The sequence below is a fragment of the Nannospalax galili genome, unplaced genomic scaffold, assembly GCF_000622305.1.
Source record: "Nannospalax galili isolate Female #2095 unplaced genomic scaffold, S.galili_v1.0 scaffold50, whole genome shotgun sequence".
Classification (NCBI taxonomy): Eukaryota; Metazoa; Chordata; class Mammalia; order Rodentia; family Spalacidae; genus Nannospalax; species Nannospalax galili.
This window is the reverse complement of record NW_008328749.1, coordinates 2,756,052-2,770,867: the sequence shown is the minus strand read 5'-3', so window position 1 is coordinate 2,770,867 and position 14,816 is coordinate 2,756,052. Positions and strand designations below refer to the sequence as shown.

The 14,816-nt window shown below is 38.1% G+C and overlaps 1 pseudogene; it reads left to right on the top strand.

The window, feature by feature from the left end:
• The first annotated feature begins 224 nt into the window (after positions 1-224).
• The window catches only part of LOC103731313, a 31,038-nt pseudogene continuing 16,446 nt past the window's right edge, over positions 225-14,816 (top strand).

Genomic DNA, 14,816 nt, shown 5'->3' with positions numbered 1-14,816 from the left:
TGTGGTGGCAGCACTCTGGAGGCAGAGACAGGTGAGTCTCTGTGAGTTCGAGGCCAACCTGGTCAACATAGAAAGTTCCAGGTCAGCTGGAGCTACAGGGAGACGCTGTCTCAAAAAGGCCAAAAGAAAAAAAAAGTTCTTCTAGAAAATTAGCTGCACATTCATTTTCACCTGTCATGTGTCAGTTCTCAATGCTTCACTTTGCTTCTTCTCTTTCAGGAAGACCCACTACCATATATGAGACAATGAGCAAAGCAGATATGTGGCTCATTTGGACCTACTAGGATCTGGAGTTTCCTTACCCAACCTTACCAAACTTTGACCTTACCAGATTTTGTGGGAGGACTCCACTACAAACCTGCCAAGCCTCTGCCTGAAGTAAATATATTTCCTTTTGTTTGCTTCTGTTTGCCTTGCATTTTCGGTGACAGTGGTCATATTGTATTCATTCAAAATACTTGTCTCAAAATTAGAATCACAGGAATTAAGGTAAAGAGAACTGTCAGTAGAAATTCATGTATCTATTCCATCACAAGTGTCTGAAATTTGTTTTGGGTACAGCAGAAAATTGAAACCTGTGGGACTTTGGGGGATAAAGACAGTTAAGGTATTACTAACGCATAAGAAAATCTCAATGATTCATTCAAAACATACTGGTATGTGACTGACACACCCCACACAAGTAAGTACTGAATGTACAAAAAAACAAAGTGTGCACTGGCTCACCCAGATACACCAGTAATTCTACCTTGAAAGACAAACTGAATGAATATTAAAACTGTGGAAATGTTGCAGGGAGGAAAGAACAAGTTGCCCGGCAGTCAGTGTAAGGAGGAGATACGGGAATAAATAGGGAGCACAGCCTTCCACATTTACTCATTAGTAAAAAACTCATTAGTTTCTATCACTTCTCATTAAAACCTGTCCTTAACAATTATAAAAGAGTTTTGTAAGCCTAGAGGGTGATTTTTACTCACGTAACACTTTTAGGATACAGGGAAAGTGACAATTTTTAGTGTGCTACTAAGTTATATCTTAAAGTACCCCTTTTTTCTACTGATGTACTAGCCACAATGTAAAGTTTGATTTTATTCAAAAGATTACATTTCTGTTTTCAAACCCAGTCATTGAGGATGTGTATAGTAATTCACAAGGTAAGTGGCAGAGGTGAGAGTCCTTAAGTTCTGTGCAATCTAACACTCTGTATAAGAGATTTCTCTATCCACATTAAAGGAATGAAAACGTTGAAAGGTGGGATAGGGGGGAGGCACAGAGCAAGGACATAAAGGATGTGCTAAGGATGTAGCTCAGTAGTGGAGAGGTGGCCTCCTATGTCCAAGGGCTACACTAGAATAAAGAAAAAAGAAACAAAAAGAAAAAGAAAAATAGGAAAAACAGTCTAATATGGAATAGTAGAGGTTGAACTGAAGTTACAGAAACAAGCTTTGATTCTTAGTAATTGTCAAGTCTTTTAAATATCTGTGCATTTGAGAGAATAGATATTTAACAAATAAATCAAGAATTCTCAAAGTATGGGCCTGCAAGATGGCTCAGCAGGTAAAAGCACTTGTAACCAAGCCTGAGGATCTGACTTACATCCTGGGACCCAAATGGTAAAAAAATAAAAAAGAGAGCTGACCTTATGCACACACAGTATTGTAATTTAAAATTTTAACACTGTATTAAAAAAATTTTTAAATACACATTCAAATTTTGTGTATTTCATGACAGTTAAAAAAGATTTGTCCAGGCATGGTGGTATACTACTTTAATCCCAGCACTCAGATCTCTCTGAGTTCAAGGCCAGCCTGGTCTATATAGCAACTTTCAATCCAGCTGGGGCTACAGGGAATAACCAGGAGCACCTTTGAGTCATAGGAATGGTGTGTTCTTCAGGACACTGGTATCTTTAACTTGAAATTATGCTTTAAAATTAGCATTTTGAAAAATGATATAAACAATATAGAGTCTTAGAGACAAATTTAGAATTTTTTCATTCCAGTTTATGAAAAACATTTGTGAAATAAAGATCAGCAAACAATTAGAAATAAAAATATCCTATTTAGGATGGTAGGTTGTGGTCATTGTTTTATGGAAAGAAAAAAAAAGCAATCCACTGAGCATCAGAAAAAAAAAAATGAATGTATGGTATGGCAAGAATTCTAGAAAATTTTTGGCTCTCCATTTGAGTTTGTTGTGGAAAGGCTACTAAAGAAGGCAGAATCATTCTTGTGTGGAATATATAAGGCAAGGACTATGGATTACATGTTTGAATGACATTCACACAAGTCCAGACATGACCACAGCCTGGGCTACAGGTCTACATAGTGACTTCCAGGCTAGCTGGGGCTACAGGGAGGCCCTGCCTCAAAAGAAAAAAAAAAAAAAGATATTAGACTAAAGGGAAAGGTGGTAAGCAAAGAAAGGTCTCAGTGATATCTAAATTTTTCTTAATAATCATAGTCACAGAAATAGAAAGTGATTACTTAGAGATTAGGTAGATACATAGTAATATGAGTCATTAAATTTAACTATGTTTTGTTTGGTTTAAAGATGTATTTATTTTTATCTTGTCTTTCTGAGTGTTTTTCTTCATGTATTTATGCGCATATGCATACCTGATGCCCACAGAGGCTAGAAAAGGAATTGGATCCCCTGGAATCACAGTTACAAATGATTTTAAGGCACCATGTGGGTGCTAGAAACCAAACCCAGGTCCTCTACAAGCAAGTACTCCTAATTAAAGGGCCATTTCTCTAATCCCTGTTGGAGAGGACCCCTCTTTCTAAGGGCAGCTTAACAAAATGATTTTCTTTTTTAAAGGCAAGGTCTTACAATGTAGGTCTCACTGACCTGACCTGGAACTTGCTATTTAGACCAGGCTGACCTCAAACTCATAGAAATCCTTGTACCTCTGCCTCCTGAGTGCTGGGATTAAAGGTTTGCACAACCACACCAGCAACAAAAAGCATTTTGAAACTGATTTGGGGGTAACATAACTCTAAACAATCTAGATGCCAATCCAGGTTATTTCTTTACTAACCCCATGTGAATAGGTAAAATAAGAACATGATTTTATAATGTAATTATAACAAAATTTGGCAGAGAGATGCCATAGTACAGCAGTGCCTGAACAAACACATCCTGATTCATTGTTGTTTAGATCCAAGAATGAGCCTCATCTGCTATCAGAGCTTGTTCCTTCTGCGTTCTTTCAGAACTATTCTTCTGAAAACTTTTGTGTACTGAACACTTTGTTCTGTATTTATTTAAAGAATGCAACCAGTATGATATGGGAAAGGAAAAGATGAATTTTTTCTTATCAGGGAATGATTTTCCCTTTCTGACCCCTGCTGATCCAGAGAAGCATACACAAACACAAGCAGATGTTATCAATCTAATCCCACCAGTTGTTTGCAACATAAACTGGGATAATTCTTTGCTTCCAGAGTAATTCATTGCTTAAGCAGCTAAAATTTTCACAGCAAGTACAACCTAATACCAAAGAATTGAGAGACTGGGTAAAAAGAGCTTAAGAGATTTAATAACTAAGGCCGAAAAAGTGTACAATAATAAAAATTGCACAGAAAAAAGATAAAGGCAGAACAAGGACCTGGCAAGGATCCTGCTAGCTGCCACTGTGGATCCAGAGGACCAGCGGAGACGTCTAAGATAGATAGCATCGGGAAAAGGAGTCTCTTACAGTATGTGAATGACCTACTTGTGGCTGCTGATAGACAAGAGGCTTGCATGGACAGCACAGAAAGCCTGTTGCAGATGTTGGGAAGCCTGGGCTATCAGGCCTCTGCTAAAAAGGCCCAACTATGCAAACAACAGGTCCAATATTTAGGCTATATACTCAAAGAAGCACTGTTGGTAAAAGATACTGACAAACTGACTTTGGGCCAGAACTTGAACATCACCACACCACATGCAATTAAAAGAGTTTTAAAGCAGCCCCCCAGACAGATGGCTAAGTAATGCCCGTATAACTCATTATCAGGCATTACTTCTTAATCCTGCTAAAATCATCTTCCAGGTATCCATTGCCCTAAATCCAGCCATGCTCTTGCTGGACCCAGACTTGGATGCCCCCCTGCATGATTGTGCCAGAATCCTGGCCCATGTCCATGGTATCCGATCAGATTTAAGAGATGCCCCATTATCTGATGCTAAAGTAACCTGGTTCACTGACTGGAGCAGCTTTGTCCAGGATGGCAAGAGGTATGCAGGGGTGGCTGTGGTATCATTAACCGGCATCATTTGGGCAGAGCCTCTGCCCACTGACACTTCAGCCCAAAAGGCTAGACTGACTGCCCTAAGGTGCTGATATTAAAAAAGGACAAAAGTTTAATGTGTATACGGACAGCCAATATACCTTTGCCACCGTGCACATTCATAGGACAATATATCAAAAATGGAGCTTATTAATGGTAGAGAAAAAGACTGTCAAGAAAAAGAAAAAAAATCCCAACATTGCTGAGGGCTTTCTGGCTGCCAAAGAAATTGGCAATTATCCACTGCCCAGGTCATCAAAAAGGGGATGATCTGGTTTCCCAAACTAACAATCGAGCAGATCAGGTGATTAAACAAGCTGCCCTCCAAATTGAATCAATCTTGGTCACCACACTAATTGACCCAGGTGACCCAAACCTCCTCCAAAAGCCCAAATATACCAGGGAGGACCTAAAATAGATAAAGGGACTGCCAACTACCCAATGCCTAAAAAAAATGGTGGCGGTCAGCGGAAGGAAGGCTGATCCTCCCCCCAAAATTAAAAATCAAATGTTGACAAAAATACACCGCTCTTCAAGAGGATAAAAGCTTGCCAACTCACTAACGCAATGCCAAATATTAAAAATCCAGAAATCAGACTTTGAGGGAGAAATCCTAGAGCCTATTAAAAAATGGATTTCACTGAGATAAAACCTGACAGGTACAGATACCGTTATTTACTAGTCTTTGTAGATACTTTTTCAGGATGGGCTGGAGCCTTCCCTACTAAACATGAAATAGGTCAATGATGGCAAAAAAACCCAACAACAACAACAAAAAAAAAACCTGTTAAAAGAATTCCTCCCCAGATACAGCTTTCCACAGATGATAGGGTCAGATAATGGACCAGCTATTGTGTCCATGGTAAGTCAGATTCTGGCCACAGTTCTGGGGATTAATTAAAAAACTACATTGTGCTTATAGACCCAGAGTTCAGGACAGGTAAAAAATAAATAAATAAAACTCTAAAAGAGACTTTAACTATATTGAACTTAGAGACTGGCAGTGACTGGGTGACACTCCTTCCATTCACATTCTAATGAATGCATAACTCCCCTTACTGAATGGAATTAACCCCCTTTGAGATAATGTTTAAAATGCCCCCTCCCATTATTCCTAACCTCCTTGACAGAAATGGTTCGACAAAATTAAAGAGGCCTAGACCTGTTATTCTTGCAGCAGAGAGGCCTCTGTGCTACCCTCAAAAAAGAGTGTTGTTTTTATGTAGATCACGCTGGGGTCATCAAAAATATCCCTGGCCAAGGTTAAATAAAGTCTGGCTCAAAGAGATAACAAATATAGGGCTAAACAAGGATGGTTTAAATCCTGGTTCAATAGCTCCCCTTGGTTGATCACTTTGATTTTAACCTTATTTGGACCCTCCTCATTCTGATTATGCTCTTGAGTTTGGACCTTGCATTTTAAATAAATTGGTAGCTTTTATAAAAGAGTGGCTGGGAGCTATACAGCTAATGGTAATGCAAACCCACTATCAGTCCCTCCAGAGTCTGGGTAATAAAAATATAAAATGAAGTAGCACCCATGATTGGGCCCCCAAGGTACTAGTCAGAGGGAGGAATGAGAGAGAGACCTGAGTGATTCCATCTTGAATAAAACCTCCATGGGACTGACCCAGCTCTAAATCCTGTTCCAGGAAAAAACACACACATACACACACAAAAAGTACACTTAAAATGGATAGAGAACAGCTATAATTGACCCTTGACCCAGCCAGTGGTCAATTAACCAGGAACAGGAAAGAACTAAAAGTTCAGATGTCTTTTCAGATTTCCTGAAGCTAGCAGTTTATGGTTTGACACTGGGCTGCAACCAATCAGATGCTTGCCAGGCTGGGTACCTCCTACTCCCCTACTTGCTGACCCTGCTAAAATAAACCTATAAAAACCTCTGTCTCCCAAAGCAAGGGGTCTCACATCTGAGGTCTGCTAGCTCGGTGACAGAGTGGGCTCAAGCTTAAACTTGTAACAATAAAGAAAACATTGTGTATTTGCATTGGTCAGCTCCTTGGTGGTCTTTGGGGTTTTGCAAACTGGGCACAACAGAAGGAAGAGACATGAAGGATTAAATTTATCTATTTAGCTTACAAGAGAAGCAGAATGCCTACTGAGATTGTTTATGTTGTAAACAAGCTGAGATAGTGTTTAATGATCTGAAAACAATATTAACTTTGGTTCCAAGGTTAGGTAAGATTCTTTTTGTAACAGAAGGCATTCCCAGAAAAGTCATTCCCACAACTGAGAAAGGAGCTGATTTATTAAATCAATAATATCAAACTAATTTTATTTACCAAAGATGTACTCAAGTTATGTGATCATGAAAGCAATTCATTTCCTCTATATTCTGACAATTTCAAGTTATATTTAATTTGTTCAAGTGATCATTAATTGCATAGAAATTGCATAGAAATCTGTTTAGGGATTCTTTAAATTTAATCAATAATTCTAACAGAAGTCAAGATAATATTTATTTATGATACAATAAATATGAACATAACAATTAGAGCTATCAATGGCCTTCATTCTAAAGTCATATCATGAGTCAGTAAGTACAGCAATAAAAGTTGTCGTCTACGTTAAGTTTCATCCAAACTATATTTCTAACAAAATTGAGACAAGTCAAGATTACCTACACAATCAAAGATAAATATTTGAACACATATTTGTGATGAAGAATTTTAACATTTTCTTTTTTGGGAGGGGGCATCTTTTTTAGACAGGGTCTCTCTTTAGCCTAGCTGGCCTGGATCTCACTGTGTAGACTACACTGTCCTTGAACTCACAGAGATCTGCTTCCCTCAGCCTCCTGAGTCCTAAGATTAACGGCTTGCACCACCACGCCCAGATGAATTTTAATATTTTCTAATCTCCTGATATGGAGGGCTAACCCTAGATAGGCTGTTGCCTGCATTTTAAGCTTAAGAGACAGGCATCTTAAAGCACTCTGGATATCTTCTAACGCCACCTAAATGAAAAGCATATTCATTCTACTTCCATCTAGCTTTTTTTTTCTTTCTTTCTGCCTCATTTATTTGTTCTGAAGAAGCTTAAATCCCTTTAACTGTGGCCATGTAAACATCGGTGGATTTTGAAGAAAGGCATAATCAAAGGGTGGAAGAGAGAAGGCAGTGGAGGTGATGAGAAGGTAGAGTCTTCAAGAAGCAGGTTTAGGACTGTTTTATATTTCCCTAAGTGGCCATGAAGTTTCAAATTATCTCTATTACATTGACACCAGAAAGAAATAAAGCAGGGAGCACTGATTGAGCATAAAGTCAGGAAGGGATTGAAAAGGGTTTACATCTAACCAAAATACAGGCCACACAATAGCCAAGCCAAAAAAAAAAAAAAAAAACCCACCCCAAAGTCAGGAAAAAGTATCACTCTTCAGACAGTCAGCAAGTAAGAGCTCCAGCAAAGCAGGTGGCCTTCAATCAAAGACGCCTGTGATTGTAACCAGATTCTGCTTACCAGGAAATCTAATCCAGCCCATTAAAACTGGGACATCTAGGAATCAGGCCTCTGTTTTTCCTGAATTCTAAATCAATTTGAAAGAGGAAGGTGGGGTGATTAAGTATAGGACTGATTTTTATAATGCAGACATAATGTATGAGATAATGAATGACTTTTACTTAACCTTTCAACCAACGACTTTCTGTTTATAATGTAAATAAATTCAGAGCTCTCTGCTTCTCTTGTGGTCTAGCAAATGACCTTAACACTCAGGACTCTTCCTTGCTCTTCACTTAAGATGATGTAAAATAGAGTATGCATGTGCATATGCGTGCTTGACATATCAAAGCACTCAAAGCAGCATGCTTTTCTCAGTGCAGACAATGAGAGAAATCTGTTTGTTGGTGTGTGTGTAATATTCTAGACCTAGGGATCAAGGCATAAGAGACTCTGATAAGGGTGTGGCCCTGACTTTAATTCCCCATTTTATGCTCGATATATATACTTTTTCAAAAATAATGAGCTAAGCCCTGGCTCCAAGAGAAATCTGAAGGAACAGGTGCTGAGCAGTTAGGGTCCACTGCTGGCTTATGAATGCTGAGTCAGGTGGATTCTTTTTTAAGCATCACTATATTATGGCTTAGAATTGTCACATTTAACAACAGCAGTAGATGTTTCTGCAGAGTGGTTTTTCAGGAATTTGACTCACTAACAGACAACTAATCAGTCAGTCATTAATGCAGATCATGTCTTTATACATGCACATGCATGGTCCAACAAGAGAGTTTCAGAATGCCAAAAAAGAATCTGACACTATCTGAGATTTAACACCATAACTGTTATGAAAAGAAAGTTACTCAAGATATTTAGGATCAGATATCACCTGGGAAGGAGGGTGGGAGATTGAAACATACATGAGGCATGATCAAGACCAGTGTTGGTGTTTGGGTTACACTAATTTGGCAAGATTCTATTAAAGGATTGTTTATAAATTTCATTATGAAAAAAGAACACACAAACACCAAATGCAGAGAGGACATCCAAAAGCCAAGTCCTACGTACAAAGTGATTTTAGAGAAAACAGATGGAGTTTGGTCAAGAAAAAGTCACTTTCATGAACATGCAATGAATTTATCTACTATCATAATGGACAATACAAGGAGAAGCATACCCATATATATGTATGCATACACTTGAACTTGCAAATACACTAAATGAAGTTGATCTCATACAGGAAATAATTTTCCAACAAAACTGACATATATTAAGCCAGATGTGGTGATGCACGCCTTTAATTCCAGCACTGGGGATCCAGAGGCCGGTGAATCTCTGTGAGTTCGAGGCCAGTCTGGTCTACATAGGGAGTTCTAGGCCAGCTGGGGTTACAGGGAAATTCTGTCTCAAAAAGATAAAAAAAACAAAACCAAAATCAAAAACTGACCTATATCTATTAGAAATAACCACTAATGAAACAAGTATGAAGGATGTGGGCTGAAGAGATGGATCAAGGTTTAAGAGCACTGGCTGCTCTTGCAGAGGACCCAGGTTCAGTTCCCAGCACCCACCTGGTGGCTAACAACTGTTCATAACTATAGCTCCAGGGGAATCCAATGTCTTCTTCTGACCTCCTCAGGCACTGCACAATTCCCTACATTATAAAAAATGAGTATGGGAGGTTGCTGACAGAACTAGAAATAGATTGATATTCCAGTAATTTTACTCCATGGAACATATATACAAGAACTGATTGAAAAATTTCAAAGAGATATTTGTGAAAGTATAATCACAGCAGTAGAAGCAAGTTGTATATTAATTAATAGACATATTGACAAACAATATGTAATATGTCAACACAGACAAATGTCACTAAGCTTTTATAATGTAGGGAATATGGACACATGGACCTTTAATTACTTTAATGATATTGCACTAAGTAAAATCAGCTTGTGAAAAATGCTATGTGAATCCCTTTACATAAAAGACTTAGACTACCTAAAATCCTAGACAGAAAGGTGAAAGTATAGTAGTCATGGAACCAGGGAAGAAGAAGGAGAATTTTTTATTCAATTTATACAAATTTTCAGTTTTTCAAGATGAAAATGCTGTGTGTGAGTTGTGTGGAGCTGTGCATGTGTGAATATGTATGTGCATTCATGTGACAACAGCAAATTGTAAGGCTTACAAATGGTTAAAATTGCATGTTTTATATTGCCTGTATTTCAGGAATTCTGAGGAGAGCCAGCACTCCAATTGTTGTTAATAATACTCGACTTTCTTCCTTGGACATTTGTACCAATCTTTACAACAGACTTTGTGGTGCTACTGCTCTTTTGTGATGAACCAAACTTTCTTACACAGGAGATGGAAGACTTTGTCCAGAGCTCTGCACACGGTGTTGTGGTGTTTTCTCTGGAGTTGACAGTTGGCAACCTGACGGAAGACAGGGCCAATGTGATTGCAGTAGCCCTTGCCCAGATTCTATAAAGGTGAGGTGGAGTACCTCATCACATCACTGCTTCCTGAATCCCTTACATGGTGTGATAGATCTGATTCTAGAAAATTCCTGTGTGAAATTTAAACTATCATGATAGCACTACTTTATCTCTGAAATCATTTGTAAGCCAAAATATACATGACAGATGCTAAAATAAAGGATATTTTGATTAATAACTTCGATTCAGTAAGAAATGCACTGAAGGACTGTAGTGTGAACTTTGTGTTACAATAGTATTATAGGCAGATACAGAAAAATCTGTCCTCTTACCTCCTCCGTATCCTCAGAAAATTACTGAGGACTTTGCACATACTAAAATGTAGTGACTGCAATTAAATTTTAACCAGTAACTATACACTAGCATTCAAAGTTTGGAGTTCTATCACAATGCAATATTCCTGTGTAATCTGTCTCATCTGTTCTGCTACATATTGAAATGGACTTATTAAGTATTGTTTTGCTTGCTATTAAAAAAAAAAAGTATGCCAGAGCTCATCAATCTCATGTTCACCCAACAAACCAGTCTTGGAGGAAGAAAAAACAATCCATCTTGGGTATGTATAATTAGAATAAGGAAATGTAAGAGAATGGAGTCAGGAACTTACTCATCAATTGGACCATGTACCTTAGAATGTGTAGAATCAGAAGGGCCAAATTTGAATAAAATAACATAATAAACATGTTTTAAGTAAACTACATCACCTATCATTCAGAAATACTGATGCTGAATTTTTACAACCCAAATTCCTGTAAATGTAGATTGGTAAAATAAAATAAAGGTACAGGTCATTAGTAACTTTTGTTGGTTATTGCGCTAGAAATATCACAAATTTCTTAAATCCACCAATGTAATACTGATGGACTCCTTATTAAATATGAGTGTCACACATCAGGCTTTGAACACATATAAAAAAAAGTAGAGGAGTGTGTACTGTAATTGCATCAACATTAGATGATTCTTCGTGTTTATCAGCCTCATTCTTATTGCTTAACTCTTAGATATTAAGGATTTAACTATATTATTTCTTAACTGCTTTAACATGAGTAATTTGAATATTTAAAATATTTTGAGTTTTGTATATTTCATACAACATAAATTATTCAAATTAGTCACCCCTTCCCCATCAATGCCCCCCAAACCACCCACCACACCTCATGTCTTCTACCATACATGTTAAGTCCTATCCAGACGACATTTGTACTCAGACATCCTTTGCAATGGAACAGCCCAGACTGGGGCAGTTCAGTCCGATGGCAACAGGGTCGTCGAGAGGGTGGACAAGGAGTCGGCTAGTGACAAACAGACAAACACACAGGAGTTGGTGAAAGTCTGAGTGTAATTTTGCAGCTTCAGAGCTTCTTCTACCATACATGTTAAGTCCTATCCAGACGACATTTGTACTCAGACATCCTTTGCAATGGAACAGCCCAGACTGGGGCAGTTCAGTCCGATGGCAACAGGGTCGTCGAGAGGGTGGACAAGGAGTCGGCTAGTGACAAACAGACAAACACACAGGAGTTGGTGAAAGTCTGAGTGTAATTTTGCAGCTTCAGAGCTTAGATTATAAATTACAAAGTTACATGATTACATCAATAAGTCATTGTTTTGTGGTTTAATCATTTTTCTTAAGAGTTCTGATTCCAGAGACAAAAGTGAAACACAGGTGAACAATACATTGTCAAACATTAACTAGCACTAAACAGAAAGTTTCTGTTTTTCATCTTGGTAAGTCACATTAGAGACCTTTATGTTTTGTGGTTACCCGGTGAGCTGACCTCAAACCACTATTGTACTTTCAATACTAGCTCTGTAATTATTAATGTTTCTATTTGAATTCCAGGTGATTCACAACAATGTTGCTATATATCTATCTTTTATTTTTCCTTATTCATTAATATGTTCCAAACCCCAAGTTACATCGATATCCTATTTTAATCCTGTAGCTCTCATGAAATCCTTCCAAGTATGGGACTTATAAACATAACTATTTCATCTTAATAAAGGTGGTGATAGCAGTGCCAGGGACACCAGGTGCTTTCCAAAAAGCCCAAGATACAGTAACAGTTAGAAAAATAATAGCAAGTAAAGCATGCCAAGTACACTGCATGTTTTTCAACACAACCAACTCCAAGAGGCAACCTTCCTTGAAGTTCCAGACTCAACCCACGGAAGATCTCACGTGGGCCCCATTGGAGATGGTGTGACATTTCATCCTTTTTTTTATTTTTTAAATGTAGTTCGTGTACTTTTCACCGGAGAGATGAGACAGAAGAAAAAACTAGCCAAAAGATGACTGGGAGCAGAAAGATAAGGAGAAGAATTACTCCTATGATGACACCTGCAGTAATCAAACTATGCACCCAATTGAAAGGGTTAAGTGAAATCAAATTATTTTTTAGTGATTGCGTTAGAAAAGAGATATCTTCATCATCCAAACGTGCCTGACTCATTGTTGATATTTGTAACTGTAAATCTTGTATATCATGAGATATTTTAGTGTCTTTCTATACTCTTAACAAATGGTTTTTGGTAGCATTCCAATTCAAGGATGTATTGTAACTCAAAGGAGTCACGCAAATATATTTAAAACTAGCATGACACTTAGCAGAGAGCTGTACCTTTAAATTTTGTACTTTCTGTCTTAAAGCTAAAATCACTTCTTCTAAAGCGTTTATCCTCATGTCTAGCTTTTGATTAATGTTATATTGATCTGTTAAAGCCAATGAAATATTTTTGTTAAGATTATTTACAAAATGTGTCGTTTTGACTTCTTCCACTAGAGCAATAGAGGAAACAGTAAGCGAAGTCAAGATGGTAATCAATGCACCTATGCCCAATATCAGCGTTGCAATGAATCCTTTTGGCCTGATTAATTCATTTAAATTCTTCAATGAAATTTGAGACTATTTTAGATTTGCTTCTGAAGAGGTGCAAAACTGACATAGAGAGTTCCTATATACAAACCTCTGACTTGTATTAAATAAGGAGTTGCCATATTCTGAATTGTCTTTGGAAAGAGCTCCCTGTCTACCATTTAGAGAGTGGATTTGAGTGTAGCAATACCAAGCAGACAACATTGAGAAGCTGCAGCAATAAAACAGGTGAAAGATATGACCCAAACAAGTGAATGACAAGTTATAATAATGGAACTGAGAAATGTTTTTGTCCCGACCCGCAGGACACTTCTACAGTGGCACGACGAGTGGGGGTCCTAGAAAGAATGACAAACAAGGAACACGAAGAAAGGGAGCAAGACAGTGTTCTGATCAAGCTCCGTTTATTGAGTACACACAGCGTATATTTATAGTAGGCTCAGGGCGGGGGGAGTGGAAGGCGGGAATAGAGACAAAGGAAGAGGGGCTCTGGTGGAATTTTCCACTAAGGGCTAATTGTCAAAGAGGGGCAGAGGAGTTTGTCTGAGAAGGCATGTGGTTAACATTTCCCAGGACTAACATCGGTAGTAAATATTTCTCAAGGCTGACTTGACTTGGGTCACAAGTTGTTTTCCCACATTCCTCAACCAGGTATTATCTTATAGAAACTTACAGAAACCCATTAAGACTGTCTTTTCTCAAGGCCATAGAGATTCGCAGGAAACCATAAAGCTGTCTTTTTCTCAAAGCCATAAAGATGTTTCTCTTCTGGCCTTTTGGCTCCCAACATCTCCTCCCTTTTTTATTTATTAGAACAAATAACCAGACTCCTCCCGTGAGGATTTTTGAAGGTTTCCTCATTGTTTAACAATTTCAGAAGTTAAATGAAAAGTTTTAAAATCTTCAGACCCACCTAAAGGTTGGCTATAGTTAGTCATTATTTTAATTTGTGATCCATCTCCCCATCCTACAGGATGCAAAAGAGGTGGGTTAGGTACATACACCCAATAAATCTCTCCTAAAGCAACTGACGCTTGTATGGTCAGAACAGCAAGAATTGTAAGAAACATATTTTCTTTTGTCAAAGGTTGCCCTGAAGCAACCACAGCATTCTCTGCTTTACGCGTCAGTTTTTTCACTTGTCCCCAGGTGGGCAGGCTCGCTTCCTGTGCTGATCGGGCCTGTGGAGGAGACACACTCAACTTCTGTAGTTTGTGCATCACAGATTTTAGTCTTCCTCGATTCTTCCTTTTCCTGGGCTTGATTGTAGGGCTTGATGAGCTGGTCTGGGATCCACAAGGGTGTTTCAGTATCCTGTGGAAACACAAATGTATATCCTTTTCCCGAGGTTATTAGAACGCTGGGTCCTTTCTAGGATCCAGTTAGGTTCCAGGATCCAGTTACAGTTTTTATTATTCAGAAGGAATAATTTATTTATTTTTATTTTTTTGTTAATTCTGGAAATATCCAGCCATCCTAATCCTCATTCATAAATCCTTCTTGGTAAAATATCTTTATTCCCATATCCTTCTAATATCTTCCAACTTTGTATTTTTTAATAACCATCAGAAACAATATCATCAACAAATAAACATTCCATCTGTTGTGAGAATTCCCCTCCGACCTCAAGCAATGCGTATTCCTTTCTAAGGTTCCAGTGTCAACCCAATGTTTGACTAAGGCTTTCATGGGGAACCAATGAATTT